The sequence below is a fragment of the Hemiscyllium ocellatum genome, chromosome 45 (genome assembly GCF_020745735.1).
Source record: "Hemiscyllium ocellatum isolate sHemOce1 chromosome 45, sHemOce1.pat.X.cur, whole genome shotgun sequence".
Classification (NCBI taxonomy): Eukaryota; Metazoa; Chordata; class Chondrichthyes; order Orectolobiformes; family Hemiscylliidae; genus Hemiscyllium; species Hemiscyllium ocellatum.
In genome coordinates, this window is record NC_083445.1 from 17,291,352 (window position 1) to 17,317,717 (window position 26,366).

Genomic DNA, 26,366 nt, shown 5'->3' on the forward strand with positions numbered 1-26,366 from the left:
TCTTTGTACCCAAGAGGTGCCACATCCGGTGACATTAGAAACTTTTCATTGTACACCTGTACTTGGGTACGTGTGACAATAAACTTAATTCTAATTCTGATGAGCACTTGAAATGTCATAACATTCAAGGTATCACTCATGGAACACGTGCATCTTAGGCTAGGCCAACATTTATTGCTTGTCCCTCATTGCCCAGGTCTGGTTGTGGGTCTGGTGTTACGTGTAGGCCAGACCAGGTTAGATTAGATTAGGTTCCCTACAGTGTGGAAACAGGCCCTTTGGTCCAACCAGTCCACACCGACCCTCCGAGGAATAACCCACCCAGACTCATTTCCCTCTGACTAATGCACCTAACGCTATGGGCAATTTAGCATGGCCAATTCACCTGACCTGAGTGTTAGGGGAAACCGGAGCACCCGGAGGAAACCCATGCAGACACGGGGAGAATGTGCAAACTCCACACGGACAGTTGCCTGAGGCAAGAGTCGAACCTGGGACCCTGGTGCTGTGAGGCAGCAGTGCTAACCACCGTGCCGCCCCTGAGAATGGCACAGCTCCTTCCCAAAAGGACATGAGTGAACCAGATGGGTTTCTCCAACAGTGGTTTCATGGTCATCATTTGACCCTTAATTCTAGATTCTTTATTGAATTCAAATTCTGCCATGGGGGTATTGAATCGGGTCTCTGGAACATCAGCTGAGTTTCTGGATTAGTGTAGCAAAATGGGAATAATATGGATATGGAGTGGTTTTGGAGGTATGTGTTCAACTGCAATGCATAGAACTAGGCAAAGGGTTCATCTGAAGATTAACCAGTGATTTTGTTCAGGATTTAGCACAGGTTCATTGGCGTACATCAATTCCTGAAACCATCAATCCTGTACACTTTCTTAGCAACCGGCTCAACTTGATTATTAAATGGACCCAAGAATTGCAGGATGGATGTGTATTTGAAGATTTCACAAAGGAGATCGATGGAGTTTCTGTTAAATCTTCTTGGGAAGTGGATATCACTGGCTGGACCATCCCTGGTTGCCCCTTGAGAAGAAATGATAAGCAGCCATCTTGAACTGATGCAGATCACACAGTCTGGGGATTACCCATAATGCTGTTAGGGAGAGAGCTCCAGGATTTTAGTCATGGATGGTGAAGGAATGGACAAACAGTTGGTTTGGAAAAGAATAGGCAAATGGAAATTTAAGATACGAGTCTCTCAGAATGAGTAACCTTGATGATCACACAGTTTATGAGGTAATATGATATTTGGAATGCAATATCAGAATGCCAAGAGGTGATTGGCTTTTGACATAATTAATGGGGTGACGTTGGAGTAATGAGACAGAAACTTGTGAGATTAGAGTTCAGATTCAGACCCTTAAATATTAGAATCAGACCTTTCAGGATTGAAGCTACAAAATGTGGTAGGTAAAGTTAAGAACTTCCTTTTGCAAATAATCGTTGATGCTAGTTTAGTCATTCATCTGAATTCTGAGATTGATAGATATTTGTCAACTAAAGGTATGAGAAAAGGCATCCTGCGTGGAGTGAAACTAGAGATCCTAACAACTCTCGGAGTAAAGAAGTTTCTCCTCATCTCGCTCCTAGCTCTCTTGCTGACAATCTCGAAGTTGTGATGCTTTGTTATTAACACGCCAGCTAGTGGAAATAGAATATTCTTTTTTACTCTGTCAAGTTTGCTCATAATTTTGAATGCTTACATAAGGTTATCTCTTAATCTTCCCTGCTCTGAGGAGAATAAGCCCCATTGGTCTAATCTTTCCCAATATCGAAAATCCCTTATTCCTGTTAGTGTTCTTATGAATTTCCTTTCCATCACAAGATTTTAATATCAGTCCAATAAGATGTTCAGAATAGAACACAACACTCCAAATGTGGTCTGACCAATGATTTGTAGAGGTGTTGCATTACCTCCCTGCTTTTATACTTAATGCCTCTATTTATAAACCCAAGGATCATACAAAACAAAATAAGGTTTCAACTTGCCTGGCCACCTTTAGAGAGAGCCATGCAAGTGAACCCCAAGGTCCTTCTGCTACTGTAGTTCCCTCAGGGTTGGACTATTAAGCCTGTATTGTCTATCCACATTTCTCTGCATTGATGTTCATCTGTCAGGTGTCTCTCTGTAGTGCCTCAGCATCATCCTCACAATCCACTATTCTCCCCAGCTGAGCATCAGCGAACGATTTAGAGACCTTGCCCTCAACATTCAATTCCACGTTGTTTATGTAAACCGGGAAAAGCAAGTGGCCTCATACTAATCCATGGGAAACACCACTTTCAAATCATCTCCAGTCTGAGAAATGCCCGTCCATACTCACCCTCTTTCACCAGCTTCTAATCCATGCTGCCAAGGATCCATCAGTCCCTTCTCATTGGCTAACCAACCTGCTGTAGCAAATGTTTTCTGAAGTTCCGAATGCACAATATCCACGGCACTACCTCAACCTCTGCCTGTACCTCATCAAGGAATCATAGAATCCCTGCATTGTGGACACAGGCCATTTAGCCCAACAAGTCCATGCTGACCCTCAACTCAGTTACATTTGACAAACACGATCCTGCCCTGAACAAAGCCATATTGAGGGTCTACTATTAATTTATTTTACTCGAAGTGTATGTTGACTTTATGGTTTTCATCAGTGTTCCTACTGTTAATGACAAGTCCACAGATCTGTAGTTTCTTGGGTTATGCTTTGCCTGTTTCTCAAACAACAACATCCGTTTCAATCAACAGTTCCACAATTTGCTCCCTTACCTCTCTCAGCAATCTAGGATGTATCCTGTCCAGACCTGATGATTTCTCTACTGGGCGTACTTCCAGCACCTTCTTTATCTCTCACTCTGCTGCTCAGTTGCTCAACACACATATTTTCAACTGGGCTGTTGTCACCATTTTCCAACTGGGTGAGTACAGAAGCAAAGTACTCAGTCTGTACCTCTGCCTTACCCTTCTGCTTTAGTGAGCACCACAGCCTGCTTGCTCATTATGGCCCTCACTCTATCTTCATTAATCTTCTACTATTAATGTGTTTGATAACCATTTTACTGTTGCACCACCTGCAATCCTTTCCTCATCCTCCTCTTAGTCTTTGCTATCCCAGCCTTAGCCTCTCTCCTGCATTCCTAATGCTATTATTATTCTAGTATGTGTCACATGACTCATTTCTCTTCCTTATTTTGTCATCAATATCCTTAGTCATCCAGGGTACCCTAGCTTTGGATACCCCATATTAATTTGATGTGATAGTCTTGATTGACCAAAGTCAGAAGTCACATGACACCAGATTATGCTTCGACAGGTTTATTTGAAATCACAAGCTTTTCTGAGCCCTGCTCCTTCATCAGGTGAAACAAATACACCTATTGGACTATAACCTGGTGTCATGTGACTTCTGTCCATATTTATTTCTCATGGGTATGTATCTAGCTTTCACACTGTTCATCTCTCTCTTGAAAGTCTTCTATTTCTTGCCCACTCTTTTACCCATCAAGATGTGTTTCCAATCACCTTCTCCAGATTAGATTAGATTAGATTTACTACAGTGTAGAAACAGTCCTTCAGCCCAACAAGCCCACACTGCCCCTCTGAAGGATAACCCACTAAGACCCATTTCCCACTGACTAATGCATCTCACACTATGGGCAATTTAGAATGGCCAATCCACCTGATCTGCACGTCTTTAGACTGTGGGAGGAAACCGGAGCACCCGGAGGAAACCCACGCAGACACAGGGAACATGTGCAAACTCCACACAGACAGTCACCTGAGGTTGGAATCGAACCTGGGTCCCTGGTGCCGTGAGGCAGCTGTGCTAATCACTGAGCCACCGTGCCTAAAAGTTCAACTTTTAGGCTCTTAAAATCTGCCCTTTTCCACTCAGTCATGTTGCCTGTGTTTTTTAAAAAAAATCCCTTTCCAAGGAAATATTGAATCTAATTTTATTATGATCACTATTTCCCAAATGCTTCCATACTATGACATTCCCCACGTGGCCTGCCTCACTTAAGGATCAGATCCAACATGGCTCCTTCCAGGTGCAGAAAGTTTTTCTGCTCACATTGCTGGAATTTCTCTTGTTCCATGCCCTACACTTTATACCTTGTTCCCTGTCTATCTTAGATTAATTGAAATCCCCAATTATCAGAACACTACATATTTACATAATCTGTCTACGCTTGCTCGGAGTTGGGGTCTATAATAAATACCCAACAAGTTTACTGCTCCTTTCTGTTTCTCACCTCTAACCGTATAGATTCTAATTCAAATAAAATTGTACGTTGTTTAAGGGCTATGCTCCTATCTTTGATCAACACTGCGACATCTCCCCCCTATTTTCCCTCCCTGTCCCATTCCTATTGGAAACCTCATAACTCCGGATGTTAAGTATCCAGTCCTGTTCTCTTCTTTAAAAAGGAAGGGACATTTTACCCACTAGAACAGCAAATGTTGTGGGGATGCAGTATTAGCTCAGATGACTTATCAGGTTTCTGGTCGGACACCATTGATCCATTTGTGTTCCCTGTTTCACTTGTTGTTCCTCGCTCTCCTGCTCCCTGATATTCTTTGGTGCATGAAGAATATTGGGAAACGTGGACTTTTCATGTTGTCTACCAAAGGTAGGCTGTCCCTGTGCTGCAAATATTTCTCAAGGCAAGCAAATTTACTCCCATTTCAACACACCCACATTACGGCATTTGCTTCGGCTGACATCCTCCTTTCACAGTCCGCAAGAATCTGGTAGAAAAATCTTAAAAGAGCGAGAGATGTTAGAAAATGCAGATAATGCGAGTTGGAGGATCATTGAGAAACTTACCACGACTGTCAGAGCATTGCCTAACACTGCAGAATGTTGAAACCTGAGGTTGTAACGTGGGTGGCTTTTTTTTTTGTTTGCAAAACATTCACCTCAGCTCATTTTTTAGGTCGCGTTCCGCAGCCATGTCTGTTCACGTTTCCGGTTAAATTCGCTTTTGTCAAAATCTCTGCAGTCATCAAGACGTGAAACCTGAGTCAGCAGAACGGAGCACGCCTCCATTTCACAAGATGGAGAACCGAGCCTGAACCCCATGATGTCCACAGCCTCTTAAGCGAGACGAGCAGAATTAGGCCATTCTGTCCAACGAATCTGCTCCGCCATTCGATAATGGCTGATGTGTGCCTCAATCCCATTTTCCTGCCTTCCCCTCCATAAAACTTCAGCCCATTCCCAATTAAAAATCTGTCTAACACCTCCTTAGATTTAATCACTGTCCCAGCATCCATTGCAATTTGGGTAGTGATTCACCACCCTTTGGCAGAAGTAGTTTCTCCTCAAGTCTGTTTGAAATTTGCTACCCCTTATCCTAAGACTATCACCTCTCATCCCAGAATGCCCCACAAGAGGAAGCATCCACTCCACGTCTATTTTATCCACACCTCTTATCATCTTGAATACATCAGTTTGATCTCCTGTCTCACCACTATTCTCCCACACCCTGAAAATCCTACCGTAATCCTGCCATCTTCAGCCTGTGTCACCTCATCAAAGACCTCAGACATGACCTTCCTGGGCAAAAAGCCATGTTGACTGTCCAGTATTAACTTATTGTTCTCTTTGCGTAGATTTAGCTCATCCTGTATCGTGGCCTCTTGTCAGGTTTCCCGTTAACAATGCCAAGCTGGGGTTCCCTGTGTCAACTTATGCCCCTTTTTATGAGCAGCAGTGTCACATTTGCAATCCTCCTCTCCCCTGGGACTAATCCTGTGTTCAGAGAGGCCTGGAAGATTTCTGACAATGGCTCTCCGGTTTGCTCCCTTGCCCCTCTCAGCAATCTCGGTCCAACCCGTCCTGGCCTTGCGACTTCTCGACCTCTTTATCGATCTGTGTGCTCCTCTGTTGCTCAACACCCACACTTTCAACCAGAACATTGGCACCATTTTGGAAGTTGGTCAAGATGAGGGACTCATTTAGTACCTCTGCTTTACCCTGTGCTTCAGTGAGCAGCTTCACTCTATGGGCTTCACTCTATCCTCACTATTAACAGGTTTAAAGAAAGTTTTGCTTTTTTTTAAGTGCAGTCTGCCATCATTTCCTTCTACGTCCTTGCTTAATCACAGCAGTAGCCTCTTTCCTGCGTTTGAGATACTCTTCCTAATTTCTATTGCGATTATTATGAGGTGAAAAGTTAATAAGCATGGGCCTGATGAAGGAAGATAGTCTGCACAATTCCTCTCCCATGTCCAAGGCTATTGAACCCAGTTGGAAGATCCCACAGGAAAAGTGTAATCTAGACAGAGATCTACTTGCTCTGACTCACTCTCAGATGCAGCTAAGAGCCAGTCCAGGAACAACACACAGAGGGTTAGCGCACTCCGCACCAGTGGACAACATATCCCTGAAGCTCACCCTATCTGGTAACAGTCAAAACGCAGAAACATTATACAAACACTTGCACAGCAGTCACCTCAGACTATTTCCTAGTTTGTGTTCATCAGCCATGTTTCTGGTTAAATTCACTTTGGTCAAAATCTCTCCAGCCATCAAGATATGAAACCTGAGTAGGCAGAATGCCAGATGTTCTGGCTCACCACACTTGCTCTGATCTTCCGTAGAAATAACTAGGAACGCCCAAGGTTTAGAAGTGACCTTATGGAGGTTTTTAAAATCCAGAGGGGTAGAGGTAAGATGAATGGCAGGTGTCTTTTTTTCAAGAGTAGGGGAATTTCAAGACTAAGGGTTGTATTTTTAAGGTGAGTGGTGAAAGATTTAAAAAAGACACGAGGGCAACTTTTTTTATGTAGAGAATGTTTCGTGTGTGGAATGAACTGCCAGAGGAAGTGGTGGATGTGGATAAAGTTACAATGTTTAAAAGACATGTGGATAATTACATGAACAGGAAATATTTGGAGGGATATGGGCCAGGAGCAGGCAGATGGGACTAGTTTAGTTTGGGATTATTATCGGCATGGACTGGTTGGGTCGAAGTCTATCACTCTAGACTCTATGTTTCAATAAGGTCAACTCACATTCATTGAAACTCCAATGAGCAGAGATCTAATTTGTTCAACCTTTCTTTCTAGGATATGCCTTTTATCCTATGGCCGAGTCGATGAAATTTCTCTGAACTGCTGCTAAAGCAATTATATCTTCTCTCAGTTTAGGAGACCACAGCTGTGACACTGTGCCCTGGCAATGGTCACACCAACATGCACAGAAAGTGCTGGAGAAACTCAGCAGGTGGAGCGAGAAACAGAGTTAACCTCTCGAGTCAGACATGACCTTTCTTCATAACCTCAATGGACGTTGTTAAGTCCAGGACTTGAAAACCAAAGAAGAGTGGTGTTGGACTCGAAGCGTTAACTGTGTTTTTCTCTCTCCACAGATGCTGCCAGACCTGCTGAGTTGCTCCAGCAATCTCTGTGTTTGTTTCAGATTTCCAGTGTCCACAGTATTTTGGTTTTATTTGAGTGGTCTCACCAAAGATGGGCACAGTTGCCATACAGTCCCCCCTTTTGTCCTATTGTCCTCCATTGGTAGAGGGATGGAGTTTAAAAACAGGGAGGTTATGCTGCAGCTGTATTGGGTGTTGGTGAGGCCACACCTGGAGTACTGTGTACAGATTTGGTCTCCTTACTTCAGAAAGGATGGACTGGATCTGGAGGGGTGCAGAGAAGGTTTAATAGGGGTTCATTCTGGAGTTGAGAGGGTTGGTTTATGAGGAGACTGGGACTACACTCATTGGAATTTAGTACAATGAAGGGGAGCCCTTATAGAAATATGTAAAATTATGAAGGATACGGATAAGATAGATGGTTGTTTCCACTGCTGGGTGAAACTAGAACGAGGAGGCATCACCTCCAAATAAGGGTGAGCAGATTTTGGACAGAGTTGAGGAGGAATGTCTTCACCCAGAGGGTTGTAGGGAAGCATTTGAGGCTGCCTCGTTGAATGTTTTTCAGGTGAAGACAGATAGATTTTTGAAAAGCAAAAGAATTGAGGGTTGTGGTGAGTGGATGGATGACTCCACAAAAAGATCAGCCATAATCTTACTGAATAGTGGAGTGGGCTTGATGGGCAGATGGCCTACTCCTACACCTATTTCTTCTGTTCTTAGGTTGTATTCATGTTCCACTCCGTTGCAGTAATAATTTCATTCCTCATGGGTTGCTGCACCTACACACTAAGTTTAAGATTCACATACTAGGACTCACGGATTCCTCTAACCATTATGCTCTGCACCCTCTCTCTATTTAAACTGTGCACTGCTTTTCTAGTTATTTCGCCAAATTGTTCAGTCACATTTAACCAGGTTAGACTCCAGCTGTTATATTTTTTGCCTACTCACTAAACCGGTCTCCATCCCTTTACAGACTCTCTCCCTCCCATTCACAACTTACCTTCTGACCTGTTTTGGAGCTACCATACATTTGGCCCCACCGTCCACATCATGAACACAGATTGGAAATACTTGCGGAGTCAGCATTTGCTCCCTGTGACCCTCCACTCGTTATAGTTTCCCAAAGTTAAAAATCACACAACACCAGGTTATAGTCCAACAGGTTTAATTGAATGTCAGATGAAACTGTTGGATTATAACCTGATGTTGAATGAGTTTTAACTTGTCCACCCCAATCCAGCACCAGCACCTCCACGTCATAAACAATTAAAAATCACACAACACCAGGTTATAGTCCAACAGGTTTAATTGGGAGCACTAGCTTTCGGAGCGACGCTCCTTCATCAGGTGATAGTGGAGGGCTCGATCCTAACACAGAATTTATAGCAAAAATTCGCAGTGTGATGTAACTGAAATTATATATTGAAAAATTGATTGTCTGTTAAGCCTTTCATCTGTTAGAATACAGTGAGAGTTTCACTTCTTTCATGTGTAAATCACAAAACCCTTCTTTTTAAAGTTGCATTCTCGGGTTAGCTAATAACAATGGTGATAGCTAGGCAATATGTTAAAGGTGTTAGCCCCCTGTGTTCTCTGTCTATGATGTGATGTTAATATTGATTCTAATCTAATATGTGAGATAACAGAGTTTTACATAAATTCCTGCAGTTTTTGAGCTCAGAGTTCTACCTGAATATATGCAGTTTTTGAGCAACGTGCAATGTAACTGTGCAATACAAATTCACCCCACAAAATATATGTGTGCATGTGGGTCTTTGTCTGTGTGTGTCTGTGAGAAAGTGTGTGTGTGTGTGTGTGTGTGTGTGTGTGTGTGTGTGTGTGTGTGTGTGTGTGTGTGTGTGTGTGTGTGTGTGTGTGTGTTGGGTGTAGAGTGTCTTAAGTCTGCGAGAGGGTGCATGTGTGAGCATGGGAATGTGTGTGTCTATAAGGGTGTGTGTGGGTGTCTGTGTGCACGTCTGTGTGTACCTATGTCCGTGTGTATGTGAGAGTGTGTGTGTGTGTAGGAGTATCTGTGTGTGTGTGTGGTGCAATGGTGATCACCTGGAATGTGACATGAACCCAAGGTCCCGGTTGAGGCCCTCCCTATGGGTACGGATCTTAGCTATCAGCCTCTGCTCGGCCACTTTCCCCTGCTGCCTGTCCCGAAGTCCGCCTTGGAGGATGGTCACCCGAAGGTCCGAGGCTGAATGTCCTGGACCACTGAAGTGTTCCCCAACTGGGAGGGAACCCTCCTGTCTGTTGATTGTTGTGCGCTGCCCATTCATCCTTTGCTACACCCACCCCAGACAGACAGACACAGTTGAAAATGCGTTGCTGGTTAAAGCACAGCAGGTCAGGCAGCATCCAAGGAATAGGAAATTCGATGTTTCGGGCATAAGCCCTTCATCAGGAATGCAGACACACACAGACAGACAATGGTTTCTGTGTCAGGTTGCAGCAGCCACATGCACACATATATTTTGTGGGGTGAATTTGTATTGCACAGTTACATTGCACGTTGCTCAAAAACTGCATATATTCATGTAGAACTCTGAGCTCAAAAACTGCATGAATTTATGTAAAACACTGTTATCTCACTTTTTAGATTAGAATCAATCTAAACATCAGGTTATAGACAGAGAATACAGGGGGCTAACACCTTCAACATATTGTCTAGCTATCACCATTGTTAACAGCTAACCCGAGAATGCAACTTTAAAAAGAAGGGCTTTGTGATTTACACATGAAAGAAGTGAAACTATCACTGTATTCTAACAGATGAAAGGCTTAACAGACAATCAATTTTTCAATGTATAATTTCAGTTACATCACACTGCGAATTTTTGCTATAAATTCTGTGTTACGATCGAGCCCTCCACAATCACCTGATGAAGGAGCGTCGCTCCGAAAGCTAGTGCTTCCAATTAAACCTTGATTAGACTTACAGTGTGGAAACAGGCCCTTCGGCCCAACAAGTCCACACCGACCCGCCGAAGCGCAACCCACCCATACCCCTACATATACCCCTTACCTAACACTACAGGCAATTTAGCATGGCCAATTCACCTGACCCGCACATCTTTGGACTGTTGGACTATAACCTGGTGTTGTGTGATTTTTAACTTTGTACAGCCCAGTCCAACACCAGCATCTCCAAATCATTACAGTTTCCCAATCTTGAATAGCTCCCACCCTAACCATGCTGTTTCCTGTTGGGTGACCAATCCATTACTCCTGATGACCTGCTAATCCCTGAACCACACTTTTGTACCTTGTGTAACAACCTTTGCTATGGCACCTTATTGAATGTCCTTTGGAAACCAAATTATGTCATGTCCACTGTCCCCCAGTATCTACTGCAACTGTTACCTAATCGGAAAAAAAACTCAAAAAGATTAATACAAGACAATTTCTATTTCACAAAACACTGCCTGATCCCACTGTAGTTTTCTAATTTTAGTTACGTAACTGCTAAGAATTTAATATCTTCTGTATGACAGGAGTGCGATTAAATGATTTATAATTTCCAGTGTTCTGATTCCACCTATTTCTTGAATTAAAATGTTACATTTGCCATTTTTCTAATCTGCTGGAATCATTCACAGATCTACACCCTCACTATCTCAGTACCCTCCCCCAGCCCTACAACCCCCACTATCTCAGTACCCTCCTCCAGCCCTCCAACCCTCACTATCTCAGTACCCTCCCCCAGCCCTACAACCCTCACTATCTCAGTACCCTCCCCCAGCCCTACAACCCTCACTATCTCAGTACCCTCCTCCAGCCCTACAACCCTCCCTATCTCATTACCCTCTTCCAGCCGTACAAACATCACTATCTCAGTACCCTCCTTCAGCCCTACAACCCTCACTATCTCAGTACCCTCCTCCAGCCCTCCAACCCTCACTATCTCAGTACCCTCCTCCAGCCCTCCAGCCCTTCCTATCTCAGTACCCTCCTCCAGCCATACAAACATCACTATCTCAGTACCTTCCTTCTGCCCTACAACCCTCAATATCTCAGTACCCTCTTCCAACCCTGCAACCTAACCCTCACTATCTCATTACCCTCCTCCAACCCCCACTATCTCAGGACCCTCCTCCAAACCTCACTATCTCAGTACCCTCCTGCAACCCTCACTACCTCAGGACCCTCCACTAGCACACCAACCCTCACTATCTCAGTACCCTCCTCCAGCCCTCCAACCCTCACTATCTCAGTAGCCTCCTCCAGCCCTAAACCGTCACTATCTCTGTACACTCCTCCAGACCTACAACCCTCACTACTGTACTACCCTCTTCCTGCCCTAATACCCTCCCTATCTCAGTACCCTCCTCCATCCCTACAACCCTCACTACTTTACTACCCTCTCCCAGCCCTAACACCCTCACTATCAAAGTACCCTCCTCCAGCCTTCCAAACCTCCCTATCTCACTACCCTCAACCATTCCTCCAACCCTCACTACCCTCCTACAACCCTCACTATCTCAGTACCCTCCTCCAGTCCTCCAACCTTCACTAGCTCAGAACCCTCCTCCAGCCCTACAATCTTCACTATCTGAGGACCGTCTTCCAACCCTCCCTATCTCAAGACCCTCCTACAGTCCTACAATCCTAACTATTTCAGTACCTTCCTCCAGCCCTCCAACCCTCACTATCTCAGTACCTTCCTTCGGCCCTACAACCCTCACTATCTCAGTATCCTCCTCCAGCCCTCCAACCCTCACTGTTTCAGTACCCTCCTCCAGCCCTACCACCCTCACTATCTCAGTATCCTCCTCCAGCCCTCCAACCCTCACTGTTTCAGTACCCTCCTCCAGCCCTACCACCCTCACTATCTCAGTACCCTCCTCCAGCCCTCCAACCCTCACTATCTCAGTACCCTCCTCCAGCCCTACCACCCTCACTATCTCAGTATCCTCCTCCAGCCCTACAACCCTCACTATCTCAGTACCCTCCTCCAGCCCTCCAGCCCTTCCTATCTCAGTACCCTCTTCCAGCCGTACAAACATCACTATCTCAGTACCTTCCTTCTGCCCTACAACCCTCAATATCTCAGTACCCTCTTCCAACCCTGAAACCCTCACTCTCTCAGGCGCTCCTTCAACCCTCACTATCTCAGGACCCTCCTCCAACCCTCACTATCTCAGGACCCTCCTCCAAACCTCACTATCTCAGTACCCTCCTGCAACCCTCACTACCTCAGGACCCTCCTCTTGCTCTCCACCCTCACTATCTCAGTACCCACCTCTAGCCTTCTTCCCCTCAGTATCTCAGTACTCACCTTCAGCACTCCAACCCTCACTATCTCAGTACACTTCTGCAACCCTCACTATCTCAGTACCCTCCTCCAGCCCTGCAACCTTCACTATCTCTGTACACTCGTCCAGCCCTCCAACCCTCTCTACCTCAGTACCCTCCTCCAGCCCTACAACCCTCACTCTCGCAGTACTCTCCTATAGCCCTCCAACCCTACTATCTCAGTAGCCTCCTCCAGTTGTACAACCCTCACTATCTCAGAACCCTACTCAAACCCTCACTATCTCAGTACCCTCATCAAGCCGTCCAACCCTCACTATCTCAGTAACCACCTCCAAACACTCACTATCTCATTACCCTCCCTAGCCCTCCTCCCCTCACTATCTCAGTACACTCCTCCAGGCCTCTAACCCTCACTATCTCAGTACCCTCCTCCAGCCCTCCAATCCTCACTATCTCAGTACGCGCCTCCAAACCTCACTATCTCAGTACCTTCCTCCAGCCCTCCAACCCTCACTATCTCAGTACCCTCCTCCAGCCCTTCAATCCTCACTATCTCAGTACCCTCCTCCAGCCCTCCACCCCTCACTATCTCAGTACGCACCTCCAAACCTCACTATCTCAGTACCCTCCTCCAGCCCTCCAACCCTCACTATCTCAGTACCCTCCTCCAGCCCTCCAATCCTCACTATCTCAGTACCCTCCTCCAGCCCTCCAACCCTCACTATCTCAGTACCCTCCTCCAGCCCTACAATCTTCACTATCTGAGGACCGTCCTCCAACCCTCCCTATCTCAAGACCCTCCTCCAGTCCTACAATCCTAACTATTTCAGTACCTTCCTCCAGCCCTCCAACCCTCACTATCTCAGTACTCTCCTTCGGCCCTACAACCCTCACTAACTCAGGACCCTCCTGCAACACTCCAACCTTCCCTATCTCAGTACCCTCCTCCAGCCCTACAACCCTCACTATCTCAGTACCCTCCTCCAGCCCTCCAGCCCTTCCTATCTCAGTACCCTCTTCCAACCCTGTAACCCTCACTCTCTCAGGCACTCCTTCAATCCTTACTATCTCATGACCCTCTTCCAGCCCTCCAACCCTCACTATCTCAGGACCCTCCTCCAAACCTCACTATCTCAGTACCTTCCTGCAACCCTCACTATCTCAGGACCCTCCTCTTGCTCTCCACCCTCACTATCTCAGTACCCACCTCTAGCCTTCTTCCCCTCAGTATCTCAGTACCCACCTCCAGCACTCCAACCCTCACTATCTCAGTACACTCCTGCAACCCTCATTATCTCAGGACCCTCCTCTAGCCCTCCAATCCTCACTATCTCAGTAGCCTCCTCCAGCCCTAAACCGTCACTATCTCTGTACACTCCTCCAGACCTACAACCCTCACTATCTCTGTACACTTGTCCAGCCCTCCAACTCTCTCTACCTCAGTACCGTCCTACTGCCCTCCAACCCTCACTAAGCACAATACCCCCCTCCAGCCATCCAACCCTCACTATCGCAGTAGTCTCCTCCAGCCCTCTAACCCCTACTATCTCAGTAGCATCCTCCAGCCCTACAACCCTCACTATCTCAGTACCCTCCTCCAGCCCTCCTCCCCTCACTATCTCTGTACACTCCTCCAGCCCTACAATCCTCTCTACCTCAGTACAGTCTTCCAGCCCTCCAACCCTCCAACCCTCACTACCTCAGTACCCTCCTCCAGCCCTCTAACCCCTACTATCTCAGTAGCATCCTCCAGTCATACAACCCTCACTATCTCAGTACCTTCCTCAAAACCTCACTACCTCAGTGCCCTACTCCAGCCCTCACTATCTCAGTGCCCTCCTCCAGCCCTCCAACTCCCAATATCTCAGCACCCTCCTCCAGCCCTACAACCCTCACTATCTCAGTACCCTCCTCCTGCCCTCCAGCCCTCCCTACCTCAGTAGCCTCCTCCAGCCCTACACCCCTCACTACCTCAGTACCCTCCTCCAGCCCTACAACCCTCACTATCTCAGTACACTCCTCCAGCCGTACAACCGACAGGAATTGTTGTGCTCCTGTATTTCTGTCCCCTTCCTTCACCTTTAATTGGTAGCTCCCTTTTCAATCAGCAAGGTCCGAAACATTGACTTGTTCTGTCTTCACCTTTCTACCTCCCGATTCTCTGTGAAAGTTACTTTTTTGTGCTCAATGGTTGGTGTCTGACTGCCCGTCTCAAGGTTGTGAGTTGGAATCCAGAGTTTCATCGCCCCCACTCTCAGAGCGACTTGCATGTTTGAACGTGCTGTCTTTCTGTTGACGCTGCGTTACTTCACAAGATAACTGGTTTAAACTGAACTCCAATCCTCCCGTTTGTGGAATTAATCTTAGAATCCCTGCATTGTGGAAGCAGCCCATTCAGCCCATCGAGTCCGCACTGACCCTCTGATGAATATCGCCCCCACACCCACCCTTACCCTGTAAACCTGCGTTCCCCACCTCGCCTGCACTTCCCTGGACACTGTCATGCACATGTTTGGACTGTGGGAGGAAACCAGAGTAGCCAGAGGAAAGTTACACAGACTTGGGGAGAATGTGGAAACTCCATGGACAGCTGCCTCAGAGATTGAACCCAGGGCCCTAGTGCTGTGAGGCAGCAGAGCTGACACATGTTATATTGGCCCTTTTTGAAACCCTTGTTCCTATTAGTCACACACTCCATTAAATTAATCCCACTGCTTGACTGGTTTCCCATATTTATGCAACCATTTTTGGACTTATCCAAACTTATTTTGAATGTTGTAACTGTACCTGTATCAGCTCTTCCTCTAGACGTTCATTCCACGCACCTACTACTCTCTCTGGTTCAAAAATAATGTTCCCATGTCTTATTTAAATCTTTCTCCTCTCACCTTAAAATAAATGCCCTCTAATCTTGAAATCCCCCACCCCAGAGTAAATACACCTGCCATTCGCCTTATACATGCCCATTATGATTTTACAAATCTCTATAGGGTCACCCCTCACCCTCCTAGTGAAAAAAAGTCTCAGCCTATACAGCGCCTCCTTATAACTCAATTCCCCCCCATTCCCATCAATATCCCGGTCAATCTCTCTGTCGCCTCTCCAGCTTCATAATATCCTTCCTCACCTGTACACACACACACCATGGGTGCTGGGGAAAAATTATCACAACTGCAGTTAGGCGGTAGTGTGGAGGTTAAATTAAAAAAAAGAAAAAAAGAAAAAAGAGGGAAAGAAAAAATAAAAAGACCTTTGATGTGAAGGGCACTGCTTGAAAGAAGAGAAAAAAATAAACAGGAGATTGGAGTGCATCATTTCTCCTTCCAACTCTATTTTGATTTAGTCCCTGCCCTCCCCTTCACTGTTTCATCACACAGCATTGCAAAAAAAAAAAATCCTTCCTATAACAGGGGAACCAGAACTGGACACAGTCCTCCAGAAGAGGCCTCACTAAGGCCCTGTACAACCTCATCATGTCCCAACTCATGTACTCAAAGAATCGTACAGGCCAGATAGGGACCCTTCAGGCCATTGAGTCGGTACTGCTAAAAAATAAACTACTACCTGCATTAGTCCCACTTTCGTCCACAAGGAGACTAGTGTAGGTCATCACATACTTTTGGCAGTACAGACTCAATGGGCCAAAGGGCCTGGGCTGAAAGATACTATGATACATTCAGGAGCCAATTGTCGTATGGCTAACCTCCAGAAAGCTATCTCCCGGGTTTATCTCATGCCCTCACGTCCAACAGACTCTACGCTTTAAACTAGTCTGACTGGAAAGCACTCTGGTGTGTCCTGAGGTAAAAGAAAGGCAGCTCTTTGTTGTTGCCACTCGGTGGGAGGTTTTGGAGGGAACTTTACCAGCATGTATCCTTTAGCTGTGCAGTGCGTGTTTGCTGTGAAGAGGTAGAAGGAGCTTTACTCTGCAGCCCCATCGCACAGTGCATGACTCACGAGCATCTCGTGCTGACATCAATTGCCCAGTGTGGAAACTTCTGCTCTGTGCAGCGCTATTGCATGAGAGTTAAACAGCCCACAGTAACCACAGCTGAGTGCGACTCTAACAGGCTCAGCACTGAGTGGAGTCACAAAAAGATCATTAACTCAATTAAAAACAAACCCCCTACTACTCCCACAGCCTTAAGTGACTTGAGTTCAAGGTTATCCAGATCTCATTGCATCTCCCCCGCTCCTGCCCAATCTAGACATTGCAACATTGAGATGTATTTGATAACATATTATGCACTGTATTATGTTACAGCACCTTAACATACTGGTGGCTCAGTGTTTAGTGCTGCTGCCTCATATCTCCAGGGACCTGGGTTTGATTCCACCCTCAGGCGACTCTCTGTATGGAGTTTGCACATTCTCTCCGTGTCTGCGTGGGTTTCTTGTGTTCCGGTTTTATCTCACAGTCCAAAGATGTGCAGGTCAGGTAGATCATTGTAGGATCTGCAGGGTCACGGGGATAGGTAGGGGTTGTGCGTCTGAGTTGGAGAGTCAGTGCTGATTTGATGGGCTGAATGGCCTGCTTGGAGAAAGTGAGGACTGCAGATGTTGGAGATCAGAGCTGAAAATGTGTTGCTGGAAAAGCGCAGCAGGTCAGGCAGCATCCAAGGAGCAGGAGAATCGACGTTTCGGGCATGAGCCCTTCTTCAGGAATGAGGAGAGTGTGTCCAGCAGGCTAAGATAAAAGGTAGGGAGGAGGGACTTGGGGGAGGGGCATTGGAAATGCTATAGGTGGAAGGAGGTTAAGGTGAGGGTGATAAGATGAGGGTGATAGGCCGGAGGTGGGGGGGCGGCGAGGTCAGGAAGAAGATTGCAGGTTAGGAAGATGGTGCTGAGTTCGAGGGTTGGGACTGAGACAAGGTGGGGGAGGGGAAATGAGGAAACTGGAGAAATCTGAGTTCATCCCTTGTGGTTGGAGGGTTCCTAAGCGGAAGATGAGGTGCTCTTCCTCCAACCGTCGTGTTGCTATGGTCTGGCGATGGAAGTCCTTGCTGGAGTGGGAGGGGGAGTTGAAGGACGTTTCCAACGTACCATTTCTTGGTGCGTGTTTCGCATTTCCAACGCCCCTCCCCCAAGTCCCTCCTCCCTACCTTTTATCTTAGCCTGCTGGACACACTTTCCTCATTCCTGAAGAAGGGCTCATGCCCAAAACATCGATTCTCCTGCTCATTGGATGCTGCCTGACCTGCTGCGCTTTTCCAACAACACATTTTCAGCTTTGAATGGCCTGCTTCCGCACTCTAGGGATTCTATGATTAAAAGCTGATGAGACTTATTCTGAGATAAGAAGCAAGCAACATCATATGTGTAAATGTCCACAGTCCATATGTACTCCAGACTGGTATCTCAGTCGGCAGGATTCATCATTGGCTTACAGCATGCAATAAAGCAGAAGTGACTTCCAGGTTATAATAATTGGACTTGCTCTTGTCATGTGTACCAAGATACAGTGAAAAGTATCATTTTGCATGCTAACTAGACAAATCATACCTTACATGAGTACACCAGGGTAATAGAACAGAATTCTACACTGTAGGGATTCTATGATTCACTCAATGCAGAATACAGTATAGTGTTCCAGCTACAGAGAAGGGACAGAGAAAGATCAAGTCTAATATGTGAGAGGTCTGTTCATAACAGCAGGGGAGAAGTTATTCTTGAACCTCTTGGTACGTATTTTCAAACTTTTGTATCTTCTGTCTAATGGAAGAAGTCTGTTAGAGAGTATAACAGGGGTAGGAGGGGTCTGAGATTATGTTGACTGATTTCCAGAGGGAAGTATAGATGTAGTCAATGGATGGGAGGCTGGTTTGTGCGATGGACTGGGCTGTGTTCACAGCCCTCTGTAGTGTCTTGTGGTCTTGGGCAGAGCAGTTGCCAGGCCAAGCCGTGATGTATTTGGATACGATGCTTTCCATGATATATCTATAAAAATCGGTAAGAGTCTGTACTCTAATGTTTGCCGTTGGCTGTGAAACACATTGTGTCATCCAGAAAGATCCTATTAAATTACAAGTCTTTCTTATGAGGTGTTTTTCTCTCCTCTCATGAACATATGAATCAGAACACAAGAAATAAGAGCAGCAGTAGACCATTCAGCCCCTCGAGTCTGGCCCTCCATGACTGGTCTGTTGCCTTAACACTGCTTTCATGGTCTCTGCATAGGAAGAGTCATAGAGATGTATAGCACAGACCCTTCTGTTCAATTCATCCATGTCAACCAGATATCCTAACCTAACCTAGTGCCATTTGCCAGCACCCGGCCCATATCCCTCTAAACCCTTCCTGTTCATGTATCCACCCAGGCGCTTTTTAAATGTCATAATTGTACCAGCTTCCACCACTTCCTCTAGCAGCTCATTCCATACACGTACCATCCTCTGCATGAAAAAGTTGCCCTTAGGTTCATTTTAAATTGTTCCCCTCTCATCCTAAACCATTGCCCTCTAGTTCAGGACTCCTCCACCCCACGGAAAAAAAACTTTGTCTATTCAACCTATCCATGCTCCTCATGATTTTATAAACCTCTATAAAATCACCCCTCAGCCTCCGATGCTCCGGGGAAAACAGCCCCCAGCCGGTTCAGCCTCTCCCTATAACACATATCCTCCAATCCTGGCAACATCCTTGTAAATCTTTTCTGAACCCTTTCAGGTTTCACAACATCCTTCCGATAGGAGGGAGACCAGAACTGCACACAATATTCCCAAAGTGGCCTAACCAATGTCCTGTACAGCCATAACATGACCTCTCCAACTCCTGTACCAATGCATACCAAACACCTTCTTCACTATCCTAGCTACCTGCAACTCTACTTTGAAGGAACTATGAACCTCCAAGATCTCTTTGTTCAGCAATACTCCCCAGGGCCTTATCATTAAATCCTGCCATGATTTGCCTTTCCAAAATGCAGCACCTCACATTTATCTAAATTAAACTCCATCTGCTACTCTTGGGCCCATTGGCTCATCTGATCAAGATCCCGTTGTAATCTGAGGGTTAACCTTCTTTGCTGTCGACTACACCTCCAATTTTTATGTCATCTGCAAATTTACTAATTATACCTCCTAGGTTCACATTCAAATCATTTATATAAATGACAAAAAGTAGTGGGCCCAACACCGATCCTTGTGGCACTCCACTGGTCACAGGCCTCCAGTCTGAAAAGCAACCCTCCACCACCACCCTCTGTCTTCGACTTTTGAGCCAGTTCTGTATCCAAATGGCTAGTTCTCTCTGTATTCCATGAGATCTAACATTGCTAACCAGTCTACCATGAAGTCCCTATAGATCGCATCTACCGCTAACCCCTCATCAATCCTCTTTGTTACTTCTTCAAAAAACTCAATCAAGTTCGTGAGACAGGATTTCTCATGCAAAAAACCAAGTTGACTATCTCTAATCAATACATGCCTTTCCAAATACATATATATCCCATCCCTCTCAGGATTCCCTCTAACAATTTGCCCACTACTGAGGTCCGGCTCACTGGTCTATAGTTAAAATCCACAGAGACTGATATAGAGTCATACAGCCATATAGCACAGAACAGACCCTTCAGTCGAACTATTTCATGCCAAACATAATCCCAAGCGAAACTAGTCCCACCTGCCTGCACTTGGCCCATATCCCTCCAAACATTTCTTATTCATGTACGTAGGCAAATGGCTTATAAATGTTGTTACTGCATCTGAATCTACAACTTCCTTAGGAAGTTCATTCCACACACGAACCACACTCTGTTTCAAAAAAAAAGTTGCCCCTCACGTCTTTTTTTAAATCTTTCTCTTAAAAATATCTCCCTTAGATTTGAGGTCTTTAAGGTCACCCCTCAACCTCTAATGTTCCAGTGAAATGAGAGCCAGGCTACCCAACCCCCCCCCCCCAATTCCGGCAACATCCCGGTCAATCTCTCTGACCCCTCTCCAGCTTAATAATATCCTTCCTACACCAGGGGGAGCAGAACTGGACACAGTTCTCCAGAAGAGGCCTCACCAAGGCCCTGTACAACCTCACCATCACGTCCCAGCTCCTACACTCAAAGGCCTGACCATTGAAGGCAAGAGTGCTAAACACCTTCCTAATCCCCCCTGACTACATGTGACACAAACTGCACGGAATTATCTCCCTGCGCCCCTCGGTCTCTCTGTTTGACAACACCACCCAAGGCTCTACCTTTAATTGTGTAAGTCCTGTTCTTGTTTGTTTTACCAAAATCTAATTATTATTGTATTCCATAAGATACAAAGAAGTTACGAGGAACAGAAATTCAGCCTTGGATAACTGATAGACCGGGGCTTCCAAAACCTGATAATATTCCCCGCATTTATTTTGAAGGAAGTTCTTTTCAACCTTACTGTACACTCCTTCAAGCATCTCACTTACCAGCTGGGGAGGATGGTTTGTCAAATTAACAAAGGAATCAGAGACAGTCTCTGAGATTCTACAGGAAGTTTCTTGGTAGAGATTAGATTGATTTGATTTTGATATTTACCACAAACGTGCTGCTCACAGTTTACCTGCTTTGATGCTCTCCTACTGGGCTTGCTGACATTGCTACGTCCATTGCTAATACAGTCACACACTGACATCAGGAGCTGGCTGCATACGGCCAGGGTTCTGAAAGAGTTAATGTCAAAGTTGCATTAGCTCCACTCCGGTCTCTGGCTCGGGAATCTATCCCCATTCCTTCACTGTTGCTGGATCAGAGCTCTGGAATTCCCTCCCTAAGGGCTGTGTGGGTCTACTGACAGGGCAACAGACTGCTGCGGTTCAAGAAGGCAGCTCACCCCCACCTTCTCAAGGGGCAACTAGGGACAGGTAATAAAGGTTGATCTGTCGCCAATGTAAATGTTCCACAAGAGAACGGTGATCGCAAGTATTGGGAAGAAGTAGTTAAATTCTACTTGAGAATAGGAAGGGAGTAGATAGATGCTACACAACTCCCAATTAGCCTTGCCAGTTGTACTTATTGCTATCATGTAATAATCTGACCTTGATGTGTAAAAGCAAGTATCTATTCTCGTATTCTAATCACTACCTCTCATAATTTTATTTTTGTTCTCTCATGGGACATGGGCATCGCTGGCTGGTCCAGCATTTATTACCCGTCCCTAGTTGCTTCTTGAGAAGGTGGGAGTGAGCTGCCTTCTTGAACCGCTGCAGTCTGTGTGCTATGGGTTGACTTACAATGCCCTTATGGAGGGAATTCTTTTCAACCTTACTGTACACTCCTTCAAGCATCTCACTTACCAGCAACACAGAAGGAACAGCGATAGATTTCCAAGCCTGGCTGGTGAGTGGCTTGGAGGGGAACTTGCAGGGTTTGGAGAGTCAGGGAGTGAGTTACTTACTGCAGTATTCCTAGCCTCTGACCTACTCTTGTGACTTTTATACCTGGGGCTACGCAGCACAGACAGGATGGGGGTCTACAGAGATACCAACTTCAGTCGAAATGCACTCACACATGCTCAAGAAGCTAATTGACTTCAAAAGAAATATGAGTAACGCAACAGAAAGCACAGATTTGGTGTGAAGATAAGGGTCCTACAATTAGTATCACTGCAGGCCCCAAACTCACCCAAGAGGTGTTTCAAAGAGCAACACTTGATTCCATTCCAAGCAGCTATCTCCAGAGGAAGAATTCCAACAGCTAATTCCAGTGGCTATTTCTAAAGAGCTATCTCCAGAAGAGAGATCCCAACAGCAATCCCGAAACCTACCGACGCAGGCCTGTTCCGAAACAGGGGAAGCAATGGCAAATGGTCACGATCCGTGGACTGATAAACCGACCAACTCGGAAAACCAGTGACCCAACTGGCAGCGTAAGGCCTCAGACAAGGCCTGAGGTGAAAACTGGGCCCACGAAACCACAGAAGGTAAGGAGAACCAAGTTAGACAACCCAATAGATCCACGGCAGGTGCTACCGCATCAGCGGACTCAAGCCAGGCTGAAGGCCTATACAGCCTGAAGGCCTCATCCAAGCGGCCAGTGGGACCAGCCAACTGTACTTCAAAATCACGTTTCTCCCAGCGATGAGTTCAAACCCCTGAGACCCCAAAGTTTCTGACCTAGCTAGCAGGGAGGGGAAAGTGGGCGTGAGTGTGTGGGACCACAAGAGGCTTATGCCTAAAACATCGATTCTCCTGCTCCTCGGATGCTGCCTGACCTGCTGTCTTTTCCAACAGTACACTCTCGACCCAAGGGTAGGAAGCCTAATGAACATTTGTGTGGCTAAAACTCTTGTTTTACGTTCTATTGGTGTTAATCTAGCTAATAGTGTATTTAATAGTATTACTGTCCTCTGTATAATTGTCTTAATTTCACTGTTTATTGCATTCACCTTTATTTTCTTGTCACTTGCCTTTTGTCTTTAAATAAATGCAGAGGTATTTTTGCCCTATGACATTTCTCATGCCGATGTAAGTTGTGTCTGGAACTAGGGATCGGGGGGTGGGTCATTCTGAGGAAGGGTCACCAGACCCGAAACGTTAACTCTGATTTCTCTTTACAGATGCTGCCAGACCTGCTGAGCTTTTCCAGCAATTTCTGTTTTTGTTTCTCAACATCTACCCTGTCAATCCTGTTCGTAAGAATCTTAATATTTCTCACAGAGTGGGAGGTTAACACTTGGAGAGGTAAATGGTTAGCTGTTCTTTTTTAGTCACTCATGATCGGTGATTATGTAATCATCAAATCCCAACAGTGTCCAAACAGGCCATTCGGCCCAACAAGTCCAAAGTGATCCTCCAAAGAGTATCCCAGCCAGACCCATTCCCTTGTCCTATTACTCTACATTTTCCTGACTAATGCACCTAACCTACACCTCTCTGAACACTATAAGCAACTTAGGTTAGATTCCCTACAGTATGGAAACAGGCCCTTCAGCCCAACAAGCCCAGACCGACTCTCTGAAGGGAAAACCACCTACATTTACTCCTGCCTAACACTATGGGCATTTAGTTTGCACATATTTGGATTGTGGGAGGAAACTGGAGCACCCAGAGGAAACCCACAGAGACATGGGGAGAATATGCAGGACTCCACTCAGCTGGAGGCTGGAATTGAACCTGGGTCCCTGGTGCTGTGAGACAGCAGTGCTAACCACTGAGCCACCGTGCCACCCATAATGTCACACCGTGGAGACACTCTGAAAAAAAAGATGTTACTGTTTTCAATTCCTAAAGTGGAGATGGTTCTTGGAACATTGAGTAAACTTGGTCTCTAAAAGACTCCAACTAGTGCTCTTAAATAATGTGGAGCACCCAACCTCTTCCAAGACTTGCACCACAATAATAAAGATGATATCATGGCTGATCTGACCGTGGATTCTAATTTCCTCTCTGACCATCTCTGCCCCCGACTCCTTTGTAGGTCAAGAATCTATTGAACTCTGCCTGAAACATCTTCCATGATCATGTTTCCCTTGCTCAGTGGAGAAGAGAAATTCGCACCCTCTGTGAAGGAAGAAAATTCTCCTCCTCTCCATCATCCTCAGGGGACCCCTTACTTTTAAGTCATTTCCGATGGTTCTAACCTCTCCCATGAGGGGAAACATCCCAGAACATTGCACACAGCTGCGTTTCGAGATCTCTTTAAGTATAAAAACAATAGATTGCAGATTGCTACAAATCTGAGACAGTAAGACTAAGGAACAATGTATAAGTAAAGATATTGAGGTTCTACTCAAGAATAAAGAGAAAAAAAAGAACCATATGTTAAGATATAGTCACCTGGGATGAACCGAATCTCTTGAAGAGTAGGATGAGTGTAGGGCCATTCTTAGGAAGGATATCAGGAAGGCAAAGAGGGGATATGGGATAGCTTTAGCAGACAAAGCTAAAGAAGTATCAAAATGTTTCTACAAATACATCAAGAGCAAAGGAGTGACTAGAAAGAGAGTAGGGCCCCTTAAAGATCAATAGTGGCCTTTGTATTGAACCTCAGGAGGTAGTTTAGTTATTACATGAATATTTTGCATCAGTTTTTACAGTGGAGAAAGAAATGGAGGTTAGAGATCTCAGCGAAATAAATATCCATGTTTTGAAAGCAGTCTACATCACAAAAGAGGAAGTGCTGGAGATCTTGGAAAATATTGAGCTGGATAAATCTCTGGGATCTGATCTCATCTATCCCAGGATGTTGTGGGAAGTTAAGGAGGAAATTGCGGGGTCCCTTGCAGAAATATTTGTGTCATCGATAAACACAGGTGAGGATATCTGGTCGGCATGGACGGGTTGGGCCGAAGGGTCTGTTTCCGAGCTGTACATCTCTATGGCTGTAAGTACCAGAGGACTGGGGGATGGCTAATGTTGTGTCACTGTTCAAGAAAGGCTGTAAGTCAAAGTCTGGGAACTATTAGATCTGTGAGTCTGACATTGGCGGTGGATAAGTTGTTGGAGGTGATTCTGAAATTGAGAACTGGGAATCGAGATTTCTTTACCAATCCAATTGAGCATCAGAGAGGTAAAACAGTGCCTGCTTTCCAATTTAGTGACATATCTGATTGCTTTGTGAGAAAAATTGACCTTGGATAATGACTAACACACATTGCATTTCCTGTCCTTGCTTCTCGTTAATCTAACACTTTGACACTAAATTGTGTTGGGTTTTCTTTTCCTCCTGTTTGACTCATTGTGATTTCACCTAAAGTGCAAACCATACTGGAATGGGACTAGAGAAGTGCTGAAGTTATTCTCTGTGCTCGGAGCTGCAGAAAATCGTTCAGTTTATTCAGCTCGGCCTGTCTTTGTGTCCTGTCACTGAGTGTAAGTTGGAAACTGTCTGACCCAAAGCCTGTGCAAAAGTCTCTCACTCATGTTGGAGGTTTGATTATTGTCAGAGCGTAGGGGAGTGGGAGCAAAATGGGGCCTGGACGAAACAGTCTCCTGAAACCGTTACCCAAAGCCGGGCATTTCAGAGGAGCTGGGATCTCAGCTGTGTCAGGGCTTGAAAGGGTTAATGTCTGGAATGGAGTCAGTAATACCTTACACTGCGATGAATGGGTGAGATTGCGGGGGTGTGTGTGTGTGTGTGTGTGTGTGAGTGTGTGTGTGTGTGTGTGTGTGTGTGTGTGCGCGCGCTTGTGCGCGCGCGCGCGCGCGCGTAGCATATAGCCTGGCTCCATCATGTGGGTCACCATCATTATCATCATTGGTGGTCCCTCACAGACGAGGGTGACACTGTTCCACTCTAAAGGTGAGTTGATTGGGAGTGTGTACAGACTGATGAGGACACCACTGGCTCGATTACATTTGGGGCAGAAGATGGTCATGGAGCGGGTGGGATGTTGCTGAGGCAGGGCGTTACTTAAGCTGTTCATGCCCAACTTCAGCTTTTTCCCGACGGTGAGTCTCGAGGTGACCGACACCTTCCCGGATGCTCCTCCTCCAGTTTGAGACGTCCTCGGGCCAGTGATTCCCAGGCCTCGGTGGGAATGACGCACTTCACCAGTGAGGCCTTGAGGGCCTCAGCTTCCTCTGTCCGCCTGGGGCTGGCCTGCCATTTCCGTGGGAGTGGGTGGGGAGTTGGGTTAGGGTGGGAGGGCTGGATGTTGTAAGGAAAAGCCTTAGGCCATTTGCCAGATTGGGTCAAGGTCTCCCACCAGGCCCCCACTCCAGCCTGGCCCGTGGTGCCTGAACTACATGAAGCACTTTGAAGTTGAGCTTTATAACGTGGAGGGAGGTCCACTCTGT

The 26,366-nt window shown here is 45.9% G+C and overlaps 1 long non-coding RNA gene across 1 annotated transcript in view; it reads left to right on the plus strand.

The window, feature by feature from the left end:
- LOC132835962 (uncharacterized) overlaps positions 1–26,366 on the plus strand; it is a 134,454-nt gene that overhangs the window by 65,337 nt on the left and 42,751 nt on the right. The gene's annotated exons all lie outside the window — the stretch shown is intronic.